Consider the following 20219-nt stretch of genomic DNA (forward strand, 5'->3'; position numbering starts at 1 on the left):
CAAACATTTCTGTATCAGTATTGTACTATTTCTTTTATATTGTGGTTTTTTCCCTGCAGGGACCATTAAACCATTCAAATCTGAATTTCTGGAGCAGTAAAGTCTCCTTAGTTGTCTACATTTGTATGTAAAAGCTAATGTAATTACAGTGATTTTGACATCATACCAGGAAAATCATGTAAATCATCATTAAAAACGGTTGAAGTATGAACTTATTTTTTTATTCTGAGGAAGTTTTTCAGAAAGCTGTTAGGCTGGACAGAAAAGTAGAAAGAAGAACTGGACAGGAACTGTTTAATCCCATTTACCCATGAATTTGATTTTCCCAGAGCAAGAGCTATAGTCTGCGTTGTCATGCGAGGAGAAGGTTCCAGCACACGTAGTACATCACCCAATATTTACCAGCGATCAAGTGTAAGAGCAGACTTTTGGCTGTGTTTGCATTGCTCTCTGTTTTATTTTATTTTGTTTTATTTTTAATGCAGAGGGGTTTGTTCTATAGATAATTGTGTCTAAGGTTAAAACACTGACAAGAAAAGTGGAAATGTTTCCGCTCTGCGCTCTGACTGCACACGCTGTAGTTTGGAAAATGGATCTGGTCCACCAGGAAGGCTTCAGATGGAGCAGGGTGCTTCCTGCCACGGGCTGTCACCTGGCAGGGGCTGTGTGGCCACAATGCAGGGAAGGACCCGTGGGGGGACCTGGCAGCAGGACACCCCTCTCTGTGTTCCCTGACAGCCCCTTCTGGCCCTGCAGCCTCTTCCTATGTGCACCCATGAGCCCTGCTCACCAGCCTACACATGGATTTGTTTTGGAAAGTCCTTGTTCAGTTGAATACGACGCTTCTTAACAAAAAAAAAATAAGAATATTAGCAGCAAGACACCTGTTGTGAATCCATTAGTGGTGGAGGGCGAAGCCGCTCTGAGGGTCTGCGTGCTCCCTTCTGGGAGGGAATAGGACCTTTCACGCTCCTTTTTCTCTGATTTTTACTCCTCAGATTCTTCTGAAGGTAGCAAAACCCTTGGTCCTCGCCCTGATGAAGGTTGACCTCCCCTCTCCCTGTCGTTCTTGGGTTTCTCATCACATTTTCCCAACCAGCGGCCAACATCAGCCCTGCTGGTGGCCCCTGCAGCGCGCTGGCCTTCTGCAGCAGAGCAGCTCGCCCACCCCGCTGGAGATTTGGCACCAGTGGCCACCAGCTGTGCCCCCATAGTGGGAATCTCCACGGCACAAGCTCTTGGTGTGCCACCTCTTTTCCTCTGCACGCCATTTGCCTTCTCCAGGGCCTTCTCCAGGACCATCCTGGTCCCTGCCAGGCATTGCTACGGATTTCTTTTCAAGCGTGTTCAATTAATTTTACCAATGGCTGCACAGTGGTGTATACCTAATTAGTCTGTATCACTCCCTATAAAGCAGTGAAAAGGGCTGTTGGCAGCAAAGATGGAGTAAATAAAGGTACAGCTGAGCCATGAGCACGTTAAACAAGTCAAAGAGCGGGTTTGATCAAGACTGAGCGGGTGCTCTCTGCTACTTCCAGCCAATTGAATTAACAAGCTAAACGGATTTGGGAGATCCATTCCTTGTCCTGCAGGCTCCATCCTTCCTGGCAAACAACTCGAGACAAATGACAGTTGTGTGCATCGTGATGTTTAGTCTCTTTGGTGGAAAGCTCTGATCTGTGCCTCGTTTCTGTGGCCGAGCATGAGGCGTAAGGCAAGACAGGATCTCACATGGGATCACCAAAGATGTTCACTGGCTTTTGGGGAGGATCAAGCACAGCTCTCCTCTCCTTGGCAGGTGTTTGTCTCAACTGTTCCCATTGCTTCCTATGACTTCAGTATTACATGAAGTACTTGTAGATAACCTGCTGCTGGGCTGATCGTCCTTGGGTTAGAAAGCTTTTCTCCACAGCTGTGTAGTAAGTCTTGTCTTCCACATGACGGACATGGAGAACAATTAGTCACCAGCCTCTTCTCATAACAAACTTTTACATATTTTAAATATGTTATCATGTCTTCTCTTAGTCTTCGCTTTTTCTAGACTAAACAATCTAATTCTTTCAGCCTTCCCTTCTTCTACATCTGTTACCATTTTTTGTGGCTTTTATCTGGACTCCCTCCAGCTGTCTCCTTCCTCCGACAGCCCAGTAGGCAGAGCTGGACCCAGTAATGCAGTCAGGGCCTTTCCACTCCTGGTAGGGGAAGAATAATTACTTGATTTGCTTACGGTATAACTGTGAATATATATCAGGCTGCCTTTTTCTGCAACTGGATATCATCCTGATTTATAGTTCCCTTATAGACCGCCATAACTCCCCTGCAGATCCTTTTTGCAGCACAGCTGCTGAGCGAGTCCCCTTTCTATATTTGTGCACTCAGATTATCCTTCTATGGTAATTTGCACTTCTCTTGGTGGATCTATCACATTAATTTCAGAACGTTTATCCCAATTACTGCAATGATGGGGAATTCTAATCTTAGCTGATAAATTGCTTGCAACCTCACCCAGTTTTACATCACATCAGATTTTAAAGATCTCTCTCATCCCCCCAGTAGCAGATCCTCAATTACGCAAGGCATCAGAATTACAACTAGCTTGTTGGGAGAAACCTGGTGAACGCTCTTTGCCTGGTTGCGCCACCTCTCTGGTGAGCAAGCAGTGGTTATGTTGGAGGATGTAGTCAAACTTTTCTCTGTTTGTCACCATGCCAGTGTATGACAAGCCATGGTAACTGACATTTCAGCCACCAAAGGCTACACTCAGATGCTAAATTAGCCGGTGCAGAACTCCAGGTGATGGCAGCAGTATTCTCTCAGGCAGAGAATATTTTGAAGTAGCCAGGTTGTCCTATGCTGCATTTCTTTTTCTAACACATTTTGAAGATTTTTGTCTTAATATTTCGTATTCTTTCTTTTCCCTGTGCCTTTGCATGGTAAATTCTTTGCAGTTCTCCCAAAATGCTAAGCCACGTGTACTTACCGATACTTTTTAAATTACTCCTTTGGGGCTTTAAGGTAATTCAATATCTCTGGTGTAGCACACTGCTCATTTACTCTGCACTGGGTTAATTTGCTGCTCTGCCTTTAGCTCTGCCCTTCTCTAAACTTCTCCTCTCCTCTGAACTCCTCCTGCCTTGGGTCACCTTTGCCTGGGGACGTCCTGGATTAGTCCCTGCATCTGGCTGGGGCTGCATTCCCTGCACTCACCTAGTGTTTGTCTGCTCTTCCTTTCCTGGGCATCATGAAGTCTCATTTTATAATCACTTTCATTTGATTTTCTTTTCATCACTACATTCTTGACAGTTCTACAAAACTGAACTTAAAGTTAGAACACCACCACCTCTGCAAGGTCTTTCATCACTTCTTCAGCAAATACCTGGGTATCTTTTTCTCCAGGAGCAATAAAAGAGGTGTTTAATACCAAAGTTCATCCATGTTCTAATTTTGAAAGCCTTTTGAGTTTTAGTGTGCTTTCACAGAGGAGGCCTTCCATCCAGGAAGCCAACAGAAGACTGTTTTGGAGGTTGTCTTTGCTCCTTGGCGTGGCCAGGTGAATATTATTATGAGCTAGTAATCTAATCCTTTCTGCAAAGCAATTGCAACTGAAAAACGCAGCCTGCTCTGACCTCAGAAGCCTAACATTATTTTAAAATGTATTCTGCAGCTTTTTAACATGCATCTGGAAGAAACTACAAGGGGTTCTGAGCCTCATCAGTATAATGACAGCCACAAAGAGATGAGGTATAACCAGCTATGACCTTACCCCAGTGATGGGTAGTCAACATGCAGCGTGATAAATCCCATCTTCCCTGAGCAGCAACCAAAGCAGAGCTAAGTCCGGCAGGGACTTCTACAACCCATGTGACTATATAAAAAAAAAAAAGGTGAACAAGATAAATCCAATATTGGTAGAACACCATTAGTCTCAGAGTGAAAACTTTATGGTTGACCTGTCTCTTATGGGCCAAACTGCAACCTTTTTTTTCCCTTTAGCAAAAGATGTATGTGGTTCAGCTATTTGAGCATGTTTCTCATTTTCTTTATTTAAAAAGATGTTCTGTAATAGTTATTTCAGACCTCTGTAAATGGATGACAAATAGCCACATTTTAGTTAAGCCTGAACTTACTTTATAGCCATTTCTTACCCTGCTATCAGTGCTATTTCAGTAGCTCTGTGGGTAACAACAGCATTTTTCTTTCTTTGGAGGTTCCAAATATTAGAATTATTTTAGGGGAGTGGTTTTGGATTCAGTTTGTATTCATACTGATAGGTTATATATCATGGGTATTATATAATGCCTGTAATTTAAGAGTCCACAAAGAAAACAAAACATTTATTATATTCTGAGGCATTTCCAGGGAGTGAATAACTATGATTAACTGAATAGGCCATTAGCTACCACTATTACTCTGCTCAAATGCAGCTGAAATAGCATTTCTTCAGTGGTAAAAATATTTGGCAGCACTGCACTCTCAAAAGAAAAAAAAAAACCTTTACAAATGACATTTTTGGAAAGTCCTCTACATTCTTAGGAATCTCCAAAGAAGTTGTGTTTAAAAGCACCAGACTCAATTTTCCTAGGCTGAAACCGTTCAAAAAATGTAGCAAGTATATAGTTTAGGTGAATATTATATTCCAGCAATCTTATGCCCACATATGTAGGAATTCAATCATTAAAGTATCTGTGGGGATAAAGTTTTCTTTGGATTGATTAAGCCTTTTCACTCAATTATCTCCATTATATTGTACATATTTACTTCTGGTCAGATGCATTTGTTCTCTGCAGTGTTTTTCCAACTATTTATATCACTGCAGAAATAAGTTCTACAATTAGAGGAAAAGTACATACAGGTTCATTTTATAATAGAATTACTAATGAAATACTGATAGCAAGATTTTTCTATTAGTGATGTGAGCCAAAGCGCATGACCTAACAGTTAATAAGTTAATTACCATTTTACTCTGTGATTTTTTTTTTTAGTGCTGTTTTGGCAAAGAGATCTTACACACCTTCTACTGCAATGTCTTGTGGTGTTTATAAAAGCTTTGCTTACAGCAAGGGAATTTTCCTGTGCTGAATTTTTGTTCAAAATAAGAAACAGAATATGTTTTCAAGGTAAAATTAAGTGTCCTCAGATTATTTTTTAATTTAATATTCTTGACAACTTTTTTCTGGTTGTCAACTGTCCTCTGAAGTTTCTTCATCTTCCTCTGCCTCAAACAACTTGTTAATATATTTTCATGCTTTGCGTAATCTCAGATTTCTTCAGAAATACTGGTGGTAGTTATAGTAGGGAAAGATTATAGCAATTAGCAAGAATATTTCTGGTTTAAATCCTTTGGTGAAGAGGAATGATATGAATTTGGATATGTTGCTCTCTGGAGATCCTTGGCATCCAGAGCAGGCTGCGTTCCTCTGCTGACTGGAGCTGATGGATGGCTTTCTGTAGATTGGGTGGTCTGTGATGGAGCTGAGGAACAAAGACTCTAGCTCCAGTGATTGTCTTTTTGAGAAAAAAAAATATTGCCTTTGCAAAACTAAAGTTGAATTTTACTTTAATTTCCCTATTTCTTGAAAAAATAGTGTCTACTGACAATAGTATGTTTGAAAAAGGACCTAATGTTGAAGCCCGACAACTTTGGAACTTCACAGGATTTTAGAAGTGGGCATGTGCAAAAGGAATCATTTTAAAAGCAGTGATATCAGGCAAATGCAACTATCATTGTTTAAAAACAGATTGAATTCTTTGTTTGTCAGAGTGAATGGAGACAAACAGTGGTGACGGGGGTGTTTCTGTGTTGACACAAAGAGTGCCTGGGTCTGTATTTTAAGAGGCAAAGGTGGGCTCAGTACCTGGTAAAATAAATTCTCTTGCCTTCCCCATTAAGATTTCTTTTGATTCTTGCAGTAGTGTGATTAATACTGCTTGCTAATTATCATAATTGTTTATACAAAACTATTTCAGTTGTTTTTCATGAAGAAGGGTATTAAAGATTTTTTTAAGAGCTAGATTTAGGTTTTTTAAAATGTTGAAAAAGTAATATGACTGAATGACAAAATCTATTGACCAGTTCATCCAGTTAAACCTTCAGTATGGATTTAATAGTAAGTCACTGCTGACATAATTGCAGCCGATAGTCTTCAACAGGTGGAAGAGCTTTCCCTGTGCCCTGAAGTTCTGTCATCCCACAATGATGATCTGAGGCATTTCTTATAAGTTGTGGTATTTGATTGGAATAACTGAAGTGGCTGGGCAGTAACACCAATATAGATTCAATCAATGCTTTTAGAAATCGCAGAGAGACAGCTGCCTAGAAAATGGAGTTAAAGATTTGAAAGAAAAAGACCTACAGGAAGAGTATCTTCTGCTTATTTAATGCTGGACAGATCTGCCATCAATGCAGAGACATTTGTAGAATAGCAAGAGTATGGGAGTAAGAGGCATTCTGTTTACATAATTTATAAATTTTAATTAAAGGTGCCAAAATATTTTTAGTGGCAGGCCCAACAAGACAAAACCAGCACTGGAATTATTGGCTTTCTGATCAATAACAGTTGAGGTCACAGAGAAACCGCAAGTAATGACAGATCATAACTTGTACCTAAAATCAAGTTATTTAAGGCATTAATTAAAGCTAAATATAAATAATTATATTCAAATGTAGACTGATATTTTCAAGCAGTTTTCAGGATCTTTAAGAGAAGCTCTAGGTTGCAAGGTTCACCTTTCATGACTGTTCATACGTTTCTAATTCACCACAGAGGCAATTCTTCTGGCTGGTTAAAGCCAGGCAGAAGAAACAATTCTTAGACAGCGGAGGGGCACGTAGACACAGCAAACGCATTCATTCTGCAGACTGGTAAAATCCCTCTGAGCAACTGCACATGGGTAACTCTCATCCAAAGGAGATGCTGGAAGACCAGAATGAAATTTGGTAGTACAAATATAAAGTCAGGCATTTAAAGAAATAAATACAGTTTCCGCATTTACTTTTTGGAGACAGCAAAATGAGGGAAAACCAAAGTATGTTTATTAGTTTTAAGATGTCTCTGAGTCATTGGTGTAATACAGCTGCGTAAAAAAAAAGGTGAAATGTTGTCTTAGGACATGTCAAGAAGGTGGTAGTGAAGTTATCAGTACCTTTATCACAAAAGCATAGAATCATTTACTTTGGGAAAAGACCTTTAGGATCATTGAGTCCAACCGTTAACCTAGCATTGCCAAGTCCATCACTAAGTCGTGTCTCTAAGTGCCACATCTACACATCTTTTAAATACATCCAGGGATGGTGACTGCAACACTTCCCTGGGCAGTCTGTTCCAATGTTTGATAACCCTTTTGGTGAAGAAATTTTTCCTAATATCCGATCTAAACCTCATCCATTTCCTCTTGTCCTACCACTAGTTATCTGGGAGAAGAGACAGACACCCACCTCGCTTGAAAAAATATTTCTGATAATATCCTATCTAAACCTCGTCCATTTCCTCTCATCCTACCACTAGTTGTCTGGGAGAAGAGACAGACACCCACCTCGCTACACCCACTTTTCAGGTAGTTGTAGAGTTGTCTCCCCCTCAGCCTCCTTTTCTCCAGGTTGAACAACTATGGTTCCCTCAGCCACTCCTCGTAAGTCTTGTGCTCCAGACCTGTCACCATCTTCGTTGCCCTTCTCTGGACTCACTCCAGCACCTCAATGTCTTTCTTGTAGTGAGAGGCCCCAAACTGAACACAGTACTCGAGGTACAGCCTCACCAGTGCGGAGTACAGGGGGACAATCACCTTCCTAGTCCTGCTGGCCACACTGTTTATGATACATGGTGGGATACTGTTGGCTGCCTTGGCCACCTGGGCACACTGCTGCTGCTGGCCACACTGTTTATGATACATGGTGGGATATTGTTGGCTGCCTTGGCCACCTGGGCACACTGCTAGCTCATATTCAGCCGGCTATCAAGCAACACCCCCAGGTGCATGGGGTTGTTGTGACCCAAGTGCAGGACCTGGCTCTTGGCCTTGTTCAACCTCATACCATTGGCCTCGGCCCAATTGATCCATCCTGTCCAGATCCCTCTTTAGACCCTCCCGACCCTCAAGCAGATCAACACTTCTGCCCAGCATGATGTCATCTGCAAATTTACTGAGGATGCACTTGGTCCCCTCTTCCAGGACATTGATAAAGATATTAAACAGAACTGGCCCCAATACCGAGCCCTGGGGAACACCACTTGTGACTGGTTTTAATTCCATTCATCACAACCCTTTGGGCCTGGCCATCCAGCCAGTTTTTTACCCAGTGAAGTGTATGCCCATCCAAGCAGAGAGCAGCATTTTCTCCAGGAGAATGCTGTGGGAAACAGTGCCAAAGGCTTTACTAAAGTCCAGGTAGACAACATCCACAGCCTTTCCCTCACCCACTAAGCGGGTCACCTTGTCATAGAAGGAGATCAGGTTAGTCAAGCAGGACCTGCCTTTCAGAAACCCATGATGACTGGGCCTGATCACCTGGTTCTCCTGTACATGCCACGTGATGGCACTCAGGATGGTCTGCTCCATAACCTTCCCCAGCACCAAGGTCAAACTGACAGGCGTGTAGTTCCCTGAAACCTCCTTCCAGCCCTTCTTGTAGACGGGCATCATATTTACTAATCTCCAGTCAACTGGGACCTCCCTGGTTAGCCAGGACTGCTGGTAAATGATGAAAAGTGGCTTGGTGAGCACTCCCACCAGCTCCTTCAGTAGCCTTGGGGGCATCTCATCCGACCCCATAGACTTGTGTGCATCTAAGTGGTGTAGCAGGTCGCTAACCATTTCCCCTTGGAAATGCCCCCTTAGGGCATCTCCTCCTCCCTGTCTTCCATCTCAGGGGGCTGGGTACCCCAAGAACAGCTGTTTTTATTACCAAAGACTGCGGCAGAGAAGGCATGAAATACCTCAGCTTTTTCCTTGTCCTTGGTCGTTACCCCTTGAAAATGCCCCCTTAGGGCTTAGTTCTGCTCCCCCTCCCTGTCTTCCATCTCAGGGGGCTGGGTACCCCAAGAACAACTGTTTTTATTACCAAAGACTGCGGCAGAGAAGGCATGAAATACCTCAGCTTTTTCCTTGTCCTTGGTCGTTACATTTCCCTGCTGCATCCAATAAAGGATGGAGATTCTCCTTAGCCCTGCTTTTGTTGATAATGTATTTACAGAAACATTTTTATTGTCTTTTACAGCAGTAGCCAGATTAAGTTCTACTTGGTTTTTAGCCTACTAATTTTCTTCCTGCATAACCTCACGACCTCCTTGTAGCCCTCCTGAGTTGCCTGCCCCTTCTTCCAAAGATTTACAGCAGTAGCCAGATTGAGTTCTACTTGGTTTTTAGCCCTACTAATTTTCTTCCTGCATGACCTCACGACCTCCTTGTAGTCCTCCTGAGTTGCCTGCCCCTTCTTCCAAAGGTCATAAGGTCTTTTTCTTCCCATGAGTTCAAGCTGGTCTTCTTCCCTGATGGCTTGTCTTTTGACACATGGGGATGGTCTCTTTTTCTTCCCCTGAGTTCAAGCTGGTCTTCCCCGATGGCTTGTCTTTTGACACATGGGGATGGCCTGTTCCAGCACTTTAAGATTTCCTTCTTGAAGAACGCCCAACCTTCCTGGACTCCTTTGCTCCTCAGGGCTGCTTCTCAAGGGACTACGCCAACCAGTCTTGTAAACAGCCTTTTGTAGGATAAAGTATGTAACTTCCATGACCCGTGTTCAAGAAAGATTAAATCAAACTGGAAGAGACTCAGAGGCAAGATAGGGAATGAATAGGAAAACGAAGAGGTGAGAGGATGCTAACAGATGTTGACTTAACCTAGTAAAAGGAAGCCTGGGAAAGAGACTATGGTCACGGTCTGTCTAACTACTTTCAAGTAGTGCACACCTGAAAAAAAAGAAAATCTGCTTATTGTAGACACAAACCTCAGGGATATAAATTGGTCATGAATAAATGTAAGGTGCAGATTAGAAAAAAAGATTCTAGCTGTCAGAGCAATGAATTTCTGGAACAGTAAGCAAAGAGATGTTAAAAAAGAAAAAAAAAACCAAAGCCCAATTCTTAAACTCTTAGGATAAAGCTTAGCCAGTGGAAAAAAAATCCCAAACCCCAACTCTTAAACTCTTAGGATAAAGCTTAGCCAGTTAATGGAAAGGAATAGGAGGAGCCTGCTTACTGAGACCTTTCTGTCTCATTCCCCTACTTTGTACCCCCACGTGGCAAAGGACTATGGACAGCTTTGTATGCTACCTGCTTACTGAGACCTTTTTGTCTCCTGTTCCCCTGCTTTGTACCCCAACATGGCAAAGGACTATGGACAGCTTTGTATGCTCCTGAGATTGCCTCGTAGGTAACCAGATGCTCGTAGGTATTCAGTGAGCTGGGATGTGATAGTAAGAAAGCAAGACACTTCAGCTGTGAGAGAGAAGAAAAATCTGGGTTTATTTGTTGTCTTGGGATCTCTGCAAGCCTTCAGTGTGGTGTAGCCCTGACAAACACTGAGAGGTGTAAGAGCTTCAAGTCCATTTCAGGGCAGGGATGCTGATCTGGGTTTCACTTGCTTCCTCCACGTTGTTGGAAGCCCAGACGTCAGTTACTGCTTTGAGACAGTACAGGGACATGCTCTGTGCTGCTGGCAAACAATTTGTTAGCTGATTCCAGCTGATACACAGTGATTGTGCAATGACTTTTTATTTACTTTGTCCAGGTGCCACCAGTTAGGGGAAGGCACCAGCCCCACAACTGGGAGGCAGCAGCACCTGACCTGCCTGTTGGGTGAGAGAGGTGCCGGTGGTGAGCCTCCCCACTGGCTTGTGCTGGAGGAAAGCAGCACTTTGGGACAAATTACATTCACCGGGACCCTGGCAGCAAACACATCCCAAAATCAACCACTGCTAGCCGTGAGGAGAAGAGGTCCAGGGTAGTTTAAGGCTTATCCCACAGGAGTGGGGCAGCACGGGAGTAGTTGTGCTGTTGGCTCCCAGCTCTCCCATGGGACATGTGGCTGGGTGGTGGGGATGCTCCCACCAGGCGTACCCAGCTTTGTGAACCCCTCCTCACTGCTTCAACACATCACAAAGGGGTTGGCTTGAGCTGCCCTGCTGTGATTATGCATATCAAGCCTTTGCCTGGAAGCAAACCAGAAGCATTCCCACAGTCAAGCCCAGCTGAGATGAGATTAAGGCTGCTCTTCATTAACACCTTGAAGTGGTGTTTGCAGCTCCCAGCTCACACCCTCTGCCACACGGGAGCCACCCCGATGAGCACTTTTTGGCTTGAACGTCGATGAAGTGTTCTAGCAAGTATGTCGAGAGTTGGCTCGTGGTCAAGGTTCAGTCACGTAACTCTCTAGACATACCCCAAAACGAATATGAATCTTTGTTTCCTTCATGGCAAGGCAGAGCAGGATAACTGCTTCAGCCTGCAAAGCTGGAAGACAGCAGATTGGGATGTTTCTTGTCTTGCAAATGTCAAACATTCAAAAACTGCAGCTTCAAACGTTACGAGACTGGCTTTAAAACCTTGAAATCTTAAAATTAAGGCTCTGGAAATCCCTTTTATTTTGCCTTCTGTTTTTCTCAGCTTCTTCTGAGCCTAAATCAGCACCTAAATTCACAGTTTGCACCTTTTCTTTATATCTATGAGCATACAGAAATAAACTAAAAGATGAAAACTTAGATTTTCATACAAGCAGCTCTCTTCAGAAGGAAAAGCTTTACAGAAAAACATCACATCACGGAGCTCACCAGAAACTCTCCAGAGTTGACAACACTGGATTTGATAACACCAAAGACTGAGCTTGTTTGGAGTTTGCACAGCTGCATTGAGGATGTAGTTTGGATTATAGAATTCTTGCTGGAGGAAGAGATGTATGAAATGAAAAAAAAACCAAAAACAAAACAGGCATAGATTACCTGAAAGGAGTGGAAGAAAGTGAAGAGGCCAAAGGTGGCTACAGTGGTTGGCTTGTGCACTGCAGAACATGGGGTTTTAATCACACACCAGGGAAACTGCTGCAAAGCTGTGAAATTCCCCCTCCAGCACAGAACTTGCCCACTCCCATAAAAAGTTGGTGGGTCCCAGTCTGTATTTTGGAAGACCGGCAGCTGAATTATCACTTGGTACCCTAATGGGGTCTTAACTACAGAACGCAGTGTGCCACTGGACTGCTCATTTCTAACTGATATCACACACACCACCATATTCAATGCAGAAAAGCTTTTCAAGTTAAGCAGATTTTTAAGTCGTGTTATATAGGATTTTTTCTAATGTTTTTAGATTGTTTTAAGGAATAGTATATGCTACTATTCTGTCTACTGTAGGATTTTTTCCCATTTAAAACTGTTTCATATGGTTGTTAAACTGGCAGATCCTTGTTAGCTTTAAAATATAGTTCTAAAGTAATTCTTTAAAACTGTAGAGACTTTGTTATCCATTGCAATTAAGTGTAATTTGAATTTAGCACACTGTAGCTTCCCTCTATCCTTATATCCCTGACATCTTTATGAGATCAAGACTCTTAGATATATTCTAATACTTCTGCTTAATATTAGCCCGTTAATTTGTTTAAAAAAATTAGCTATAGGAATCTTTTTGTATACAGCTACAGAAATAATACAGCAGTGCAGATGTTGAACATCACGACTCATTTTTCCCCAAAAACATCACTTAGACTGAGTCATATGAAACACCATCATCATTTTCAAATTTCCTACTGCCTCTTTAGATACGACACCAAAATATATAACATCACATGATGTTCCAATTATTATTATTACCTTGATAGAGTCTTCTCTGACATCAGGGGCTTTATGATTTAATTCAAGTATATACAATCATCAGCATTTTCTTACTGTAAAGGTTTGACTAAAGACGTTTGGCTTCAAGGAACGAACAGATCAAGGTATTTCATTATCAGTAGCCCACTCTCTACCCATAACTTTCACTGAAATATAAAGTCAATTAAATTATGCAGGTTTTCCAATGCTTGCTAACATCAGGAACAGTTTTGCATTTGCTATTAGTCTCTATTAGGTAACTTCAGTCTTAATTACACTGAGTGTTGCTAATTTTCCCTCTGTCAGCCAACACGCTAATGTTACACTTTTTCATACACGGACTCCTATTTCTGCTTTTGAAAAAAAATGCGTGGGACTCATCTCACTTAGCTGTACCCTCGCAAAACATTTACACTGCAAAGCTGACTGTTTTCTCTCTGTATCATAGAGTGAGTGCTGATCGGTGGGGGTGGGACGCCCACCCACCTCTCACGGCTGCTCCTGCTGCTTGTGTTAGACACTTAGGCCAGCATGGGGCAAATTCTCCTCCCATCATTGACTGGCTGTAGATAACTGGCTGAATGCATGACGTTTGTCATGGATTTGCTTGCCTGAACAGTAGTGTCTGGTGCCATTAAAGGTGTCCTGATGGTTCCTGTTCTAAAGAGGCAGGAAACCTTTAGGGCATCTGAAAAGGCACCGGACACTTAAGCATAGATAAATGAGTCCCATCCTTGGGTACCCAACCCAGGTGAGGTGAGTGGTCCCCCACCACGTTCCATATGTGGACCGGAGCGGCTCCCCTACATGTTGAGGTGAAAGAAGAGATATTGTGCACATTGGAGCTGCATCTCTGTCTGCAGCTTCAGCCACCGCTGAAAAGCAGCAGTCATTGAGGGAAAAAAAGCACTGGATGTCTCAAAAACAGGCAGCAGTATTGTATAAGAATTTTGGACCACTGTGGAATTACTGCAGAGGAATTGTCTTTATTTCCAGCCTAGGTGGTTTCAGGTCACAGTAGTATCAACCCATCCACTTTGTCTCTTTTGCCCACAGATTGGGTGCACCCTGACGTGATGTGCCCAGCTTTGCCTTGTGTGTTGCAGGCTTTGGCTGCCCTCAGCCTGTCCTACCCTTGGGCCTGTGAGATACATCCCACTGTGGTGGCAGAACCCAGCCAGTGCTAACAGGCCAATGCCTCTCCTCTACCTCCCTTTTCCCCTGAGGGATATCATCAGATCCATGTTTCTGTGTTGGGAAACTCACACAGGTGACTACACATGCAGGTTTCAGTGGTCTGAGAGGAATGACGCAGTATCCTATCCATGTGTTAGAGCTCAGGGCTCTTCAAAGCACATGCAGCCCTTTCCCCTATCATAAGAGACAAGAGGACAAGAAGGGACATATGGACAAGAGGAAATGGGCACAAACTTGTACATAAGAAGTTCCATCTAAACATGAGGAGGAACTTCTTTACTTTGAGGGTGCTAGAGCACTGGGACAGGCTGCCAGAGGGATGGTGGAGTCTCCTTCTCTGGAGACATTCAGAACTCACCTGGGCATGTTCCTGTGCAACCTGCTCTGGGTGGACCTGCTTTGGCAGGGGGGTTGGACTAGATGATCTCCAGAGGTCCCTTCCAACCCTGTATCATTCTGTGATTCTGTGATAAGCAAGATCCACATATCCACACACAGATAGGACAGTTCAGCCACCAAGCAGGACAGTGCAGTCCCCCTTGTCCCCCTTTCTCTGCCAGGAGATGACTGTGTTGTGATGCATCCCGTGCACAGAAAGCAAGCTTCACCCTTTAGCAGTTCTCCTTCCCTGAAAAGTGGACAAGCTGAGTAGATTTAGCTTCTGGGTCACAAAGAGGACGATCATGATCTTGTAAGAGAGAAGTCACCCTGACACCTACATCTTTCCATGTCAACAGGGTATCAGCTTTTCTGCTCCTGAGCGAGCCCCTGCCTGGGCTGTCTCTCAGCTGTGTTTCTGACTGAGCAGTTTGTCTGTCTTTCCCTTTCATTGTTTGCAAAAGCCTCGATCCCAGGAAAGGTCAAAAATCCTAGCCCTGACTCTGACAAAGATGAAGGTAATTTTGCTATCTGGATGTCTACGATTCTTGGTGAAGACTCTTAAATCCTTATAATTGTAAGTCCCTAGAGCTGTTCTCAGAGAGGCGCAGACATCTGGCTTTTCTCAGCCTCAGGACTTCTGACTTCCTGTAACAAGTGAGGTTTTTGTGGGAATCCTTCTCTACCTCAGCGGTCAGACAGCGGCCGTGCATCATGAGTGGTCCCGGGTCAGGCTGGCCCATCCTTCCTTCTCCTGTTTCCTTCTTTTCCACTGGAGAAAGTCAAACGTATCTGTGTGTAGTCTACGCTGCTGTCTCTCTGCAACCACATATTTTTCAGAGGAAAGTCAGTCTCTCTCTCTTCTGCTCACTGGAAATCCAATGGGATATATCCCTAAATATCATATCAAATAGAATTTCTTGTTAGTTGAAGGTGGGCTTCATGTTGTATTTACTGACTAGCTTGTATTTCAACTTCTGCTGGCCTCCAATTCCTCCAGTCTGGAACTGAAAATACAATATTGTACCCCTCTGGGAAGGAACTGGGGAAGACTGGGAAGTCTCCGCCTCAGGAGGCAGCTCAGATAGCATAAACAAAATATATCATAGAGTGAGAAGTAGAAAAGGTCTGCCAAATAACTCCAATTAGGTAAGCAGCATGGTCTGTGCCTCCTGTATTTGTGGAATTGGCTTGTATCTCCGTAAGGATTGATGTAAATGGTAATCCTTTCTTTGAAAGGCTCAGCACGATCAGTCCTGTGTGTTAGCAGTCCTCCCCCAGTGTGTTTGATCAAGAACTTGTGCAAGATAAATAGTAAGCAGTAATTTTGCAGCTTGGAGTTTCGTGAAGCTGTGCAACTGATTTATTTCCAAAGGAGGGATTGTAGTGGTATGTCTTTGTTGCTTTCTCTGTGGAGGTTTCCAGTGAACAAAACTCAATTTTAAGAGGCTATGAAAGACTTCCATTAAGCCGAAATTGAACAATATTGCAGCAGAGGACATACTTCATAAAATTAGCTATATGGATGTAAAATCAGTTGTCAGCAAGACTGTATTCTCACTTGAAATCTTTTCTCCATAATGCTTTCATTTTCAAAGTGTATACAATACTTCATTTTAAAAGATATTTACTGGTATTATCTGCTTTATTTGAACAAGACTATATGGCAAAATATTTCAGTTGTTATTATTCTCATGTGTGCTAGGGAAACTGAGCTAGAATAAATTATTATGATGTGAGTGCACAAATGATTTGGAAACCATACGCGGAGAGTAGCTCTCAATGATACACCATTAAGTGGAGTTCTGCAAGTGGTTTTCCTTGTTGTGGTGCTGCTCGGTGTTCTCACTGCTTGATAGCTTGGGTGAAAGGTTAGAAAGTACTCTTAATAAATGTATGGAGCAGAAGAAGCGCCTTGGAAGCAAGGCGATTGAAAATGACCTTGATAAAGTAGCGGAGTAGCCTAGAAAATATCAGCTTTCCAGCAGTTAAATGAGAGCAAATGGAGAACTGTACAAATAGCTCGACAGCATCAGCTGCACATCAGTACAGATGGGAAACAACTGGCCAAGCAGCAGCTCCGCAGAAAAGACCCGGGGTCATAATGATCCCAAGCTGAACATGCCCCCATGATGTTGTGCTACTGCCAGCAGGGCCAGCGCTGTTGAGGGCTGTAGGAAGGGGAGTAATAAAGCATCAAATGTAATTAATTCGCTCTACTCAGCGCTGATAAGGCCTCAGTGGAAGAGCTTTACCCACTGGCCGGAACTGCGGCTCAGGTGGGATCCAACAAAGTGGGCTCAAAGATCTAAAACTCCTGGGCCTTCAAGGAAAGGTTGGGAGTGTTGTTTAGTCTAGAGATGAAGGGAGGAAAGGAAGGCATGATAGCAGCCTTCCTGTAGCTAGGGTAGCTCTAAAGAGGAAAGGATTTAGCTGCCATGTGTGCTGTCGGTACAGGAAAGCAATAATAGGCTTAGATCTCAACAAGGATGATTTAGTATAAGCATCAGGAGAAAAATCTAAGTGGCAAAGAAAAGCGGAGACCTGGAATAAGTCGTTTGGGGGGAACTGATGGAAACTTCAGCCTTGCAGATGTTTAAAAATAGGTTAGACAAACATCAGCAGGAATGGCATAGGTCAGGGATGGGCGCAGCGATCTCTCAAATTGTCTGTTAGCCCTAATCCTTTATCGATCTCCAACTATGTGATAATGGTAAGGATAATAATTACACATGCAAAAACGTACTTTGGATATCGCCACAAAATGTCAGGGTATGTAACAAAAAACTTAATACTAGTTCTGGAATTTATTGCATGACTTCTGTGTTCACATAAGATTGAAGCAATTAGGCTTTTTCTAATTTTGCCTGAGTCGGTATTGATTGAAAATTACTGGTATCTGATGGCTTTGTGAATTATCTTTGTGAAATAAATAGGTGAACACAGTCAGATACCTGTGGTAGGATACAAAGCACTCAGTTCTAGCCATAAAAAAGTTTGGTCTTTAGTCTGATTATAGTCCATGGAAAAAAGATGGATGCCTTTTAGGGATTACCTAAGGAATGAGTGAATCTCCCTCCAGAGGTGCCTCTGCTTCCCCTTCTCCCTGTTCTGCAGCAAATACATATTGGGGGCGTATTCTTAGTCTTTCCTTTTCTTATTCTATGATACTAAAAGTTTGGGTTTCTGAGAACCAAAGTGCCGTGTCTGGACTTCACAGAGGACTATCTTGAAAAATCATAATTGTCAGGAAATCAGATCAGACAATCTAGTGGTCTTTTCTGACACATGGTTCTGTGACGCCCATTCAGTGGGTCATTTATGAAGGATTTATAGTTGTTACGATTAATAGTTGTTATCAATACATAATGGACATGACCAATATGTGTTAGAGATACTTCAACACCAAACTTACATAAGCTACTTATTAATCTGTTGCATTCTTACTCATTAATTGTTTATTAACCCTCTAAATTGTTTACACTGTATCTTGTATACAGTGTGTGAGAGATAATACACTTTTAACCAGAAAATTTGATATAAAAATAATTCTTTACAGAGATATTTTAATGAAGATTTTAAAGTACTAAGCTACTGGACACTGAAAGGGAAAATTAGTACTATTTTAAAAAGAATGGTCTGTTTAATCCTGGCTAATATTTTAGGAGTCATACAGCATAAGATGTCTTTGTCTCTCAGAAGCATCTTATGGCTGACAGGGAGACTGTAAACATTATCCCAAATCTGTTATTTATGAAACATTTGCTATTGCCTGGTTAAAAAAAAAAAAAAAAAAAAAAAAAAAAAAAAAAAAGAAAAAGCGGTCTCATTTGTAGGGCTTTTTAAAAATTGGAAATTACCCTCCAGCAACCAGTGATGACTAGTTATTGTTCCTTTTGTCAACAGGCAAGATGAAGGAGGTTCTGGCAGCTTACCCTGTCCCGGGCTCTGCAGAGCTAATGAGAAGTGGTCCCCTGTTCTAGCGTGCATCACCTCGCCTCTCGGGTCTGACGTGCCAGAAGGATCCCAGCGCTGCAGACTGAGACGGCTCTGAGCACCTCAGTACCCCGTTTCTGACAGAACCCAGGGATGGCAAACTTAACATACCAGTGTTACCTGTCTGGGGCAGGTTTAATTTTATAAATTAAAACCATAAACTCTATGAGTTTCTAGACCGTATTTGTGCCGTTGAGGATGATCTGCTCAGATGAACAGTTTTGCATCCGTCGGAGAGACAGGTTCTTCTGCTGGACCAGAAGATGACAGTGGACTGTATATTGTAACTAATGCCATTTGTAGCATCTCCTAATGCAAATAATTGAAGAACAGGTTGCAAGAAAACCCTGTAGGGAATAAGACGTGCTTTGTTTTGATCTACAAATTTTAAAAAAATGTTTTGTTTTTTTAAAGATTACCACTTTTACATAACACTATGTGTGCAGTCTATGTGCAGCTCTTCACTGTGGCTATCTATATTCCAGAGATGATGAACTCCTTGTGAGACACCTGAACCTTTTTAGATTTGTGATGAATCCTTAAATTATGAAAGCATCATGAAAAACTAGAAGGGAAAAGTTCCAGGGCTTTTATTCGATTAATGACTCCAGTTACTTCCTGTTGGTGTCCTGAAAGGAGGAGGAAAGGGCAGGAAGTAGAAATGAAATACAAAAAAATACGTTGCATTTCTTTTTTTGGCATATGCACCTATCGAATGTGTGTTTGATCTAATAGCCAAGGGGAGAGAAACAGCTAAGTTATAGCTGAGCCCTCACATGACAAGTCTGTGTTTCTGGGCAGTATTTGCTAATTTTGTCTCTTGAATAGCTATAGAAAAGAAGGAATATGTATATGCCCCACCATATGTGAAAAGGACATACTTGCCATTCCTTTATTTATTTTTGCTCTTTCAAAAATTAAAGTGCCAGTTATTTGGAATGCTGTAGTCTGTGGTCTCTTTACATTTGTTTAGTGAGATCCTTTCAGCAAGATCATTCCCATTACAGTGTATCTGCATGGTGACCACAGCTTTGGGCCTGTATAATAAAGGTATAAATTCAAAATTTTGTTTCTCATCGTTTTCTCTACTTTCATATCGTATCTGCAAGTCTCTGAGTGCAATCCTGCTTATCGCTGATCACTGTTTAGAAGAAGATTTGGCAAAAAATGATAGAGAGGAAGGTATTTGTAGGGTTGGACCTCGTTCTCCTTTGTATCATTATTTGCAACAGGTTAAAGGGCAGAGGGATACAAAATGTTAGCAAATCAATAGTGATGCCTAAATTCAATTTGCACACGAGTCCCGAGGGCAATAAGGAGATCAGGCTCTTTGTATCCTGGATTTAAGGCCATGCTGAAGTATTTGACATCTGGTCTCTATTAATTAGTAACCCTGGAAAGGTACGTAAGGAAAAAGCTTCAGAAAACCTGAGTCCAAGCTGGCTTTAATTTGCTGTGTGTGTGATATATTGCACTGAACACCAGAGTTTAAAAGCCAATTAGACTCTTTTTCCTTCCTCCTTCTTATTTTCTTCTTCGAAGGCAAAATTTTAAACTATAAAAATGTTCTTCGTGTAGCAATTAAGTTTGTGTGAGCACAGACTGCACGTTGCCTTTCAAAAATTAATGTGGCCCCGGCAAGGCCCTGCTGCATTACAGGCAGGGTTTTGTCCTGCTGGCACTACGGGTAGCTTGGAGCAAACAGCTGAGTTCACATCAGCAGAGCATCCCTGGCCTTTGAAACCTCTTAGTCGGGCATCACTGTTACCCTGCAATTCACGGAGCTGCACAGGGATGGGGGAGTGCTCACCCCTGTGAAGTCCATACCAGAGCACTTAACGCACGGATGGGG

The 20219-nt window shown here is 42.5% G+C and overlaps 1 protein-coding gene across 2 annotated transcripts in view; it reads left to right on the forward strand.

Annotated features, from left to right (window-relative positions):
• SCAF8 (SR-related CTD-associated factor 8) overlaps positions 1–20219 on the forward strand; it is a 192912-nt gene that overhangs the window by 102352 nt on the left and 70341 nt on the right. Inside the window, exon 21 of one of the 2 annotated variants that reach the window (XM_014950664.1) lies at positions 18278–19431. The exons of the other annotated variant lie outside the window; for it this stretch is intronic. The gene's annotated coding sequence lies outside the window, so the exon portion shown is untranslated. Of the gene's footprint in view, positions 1–18277; positions 19432–20219 lie in introns of those variants that run through there. 2 annotated transcript variants of the gene reach the window in all.

The sequence above is a fragment of the Calidris pugnax genome, unplaced genomic scaffold (assembly GCF_001431845.1).
Source record: "Calidris pugnax isolate Ruff unplaced genomic scaffold, ASM143184v1 scaffold24, whole genome shotgun sequence".
NCBI lineage: Eukaryota > Metazoa > Chordata > Aves > Charadriiformes > Scolopacidae > Calidris > Calidris pugnax.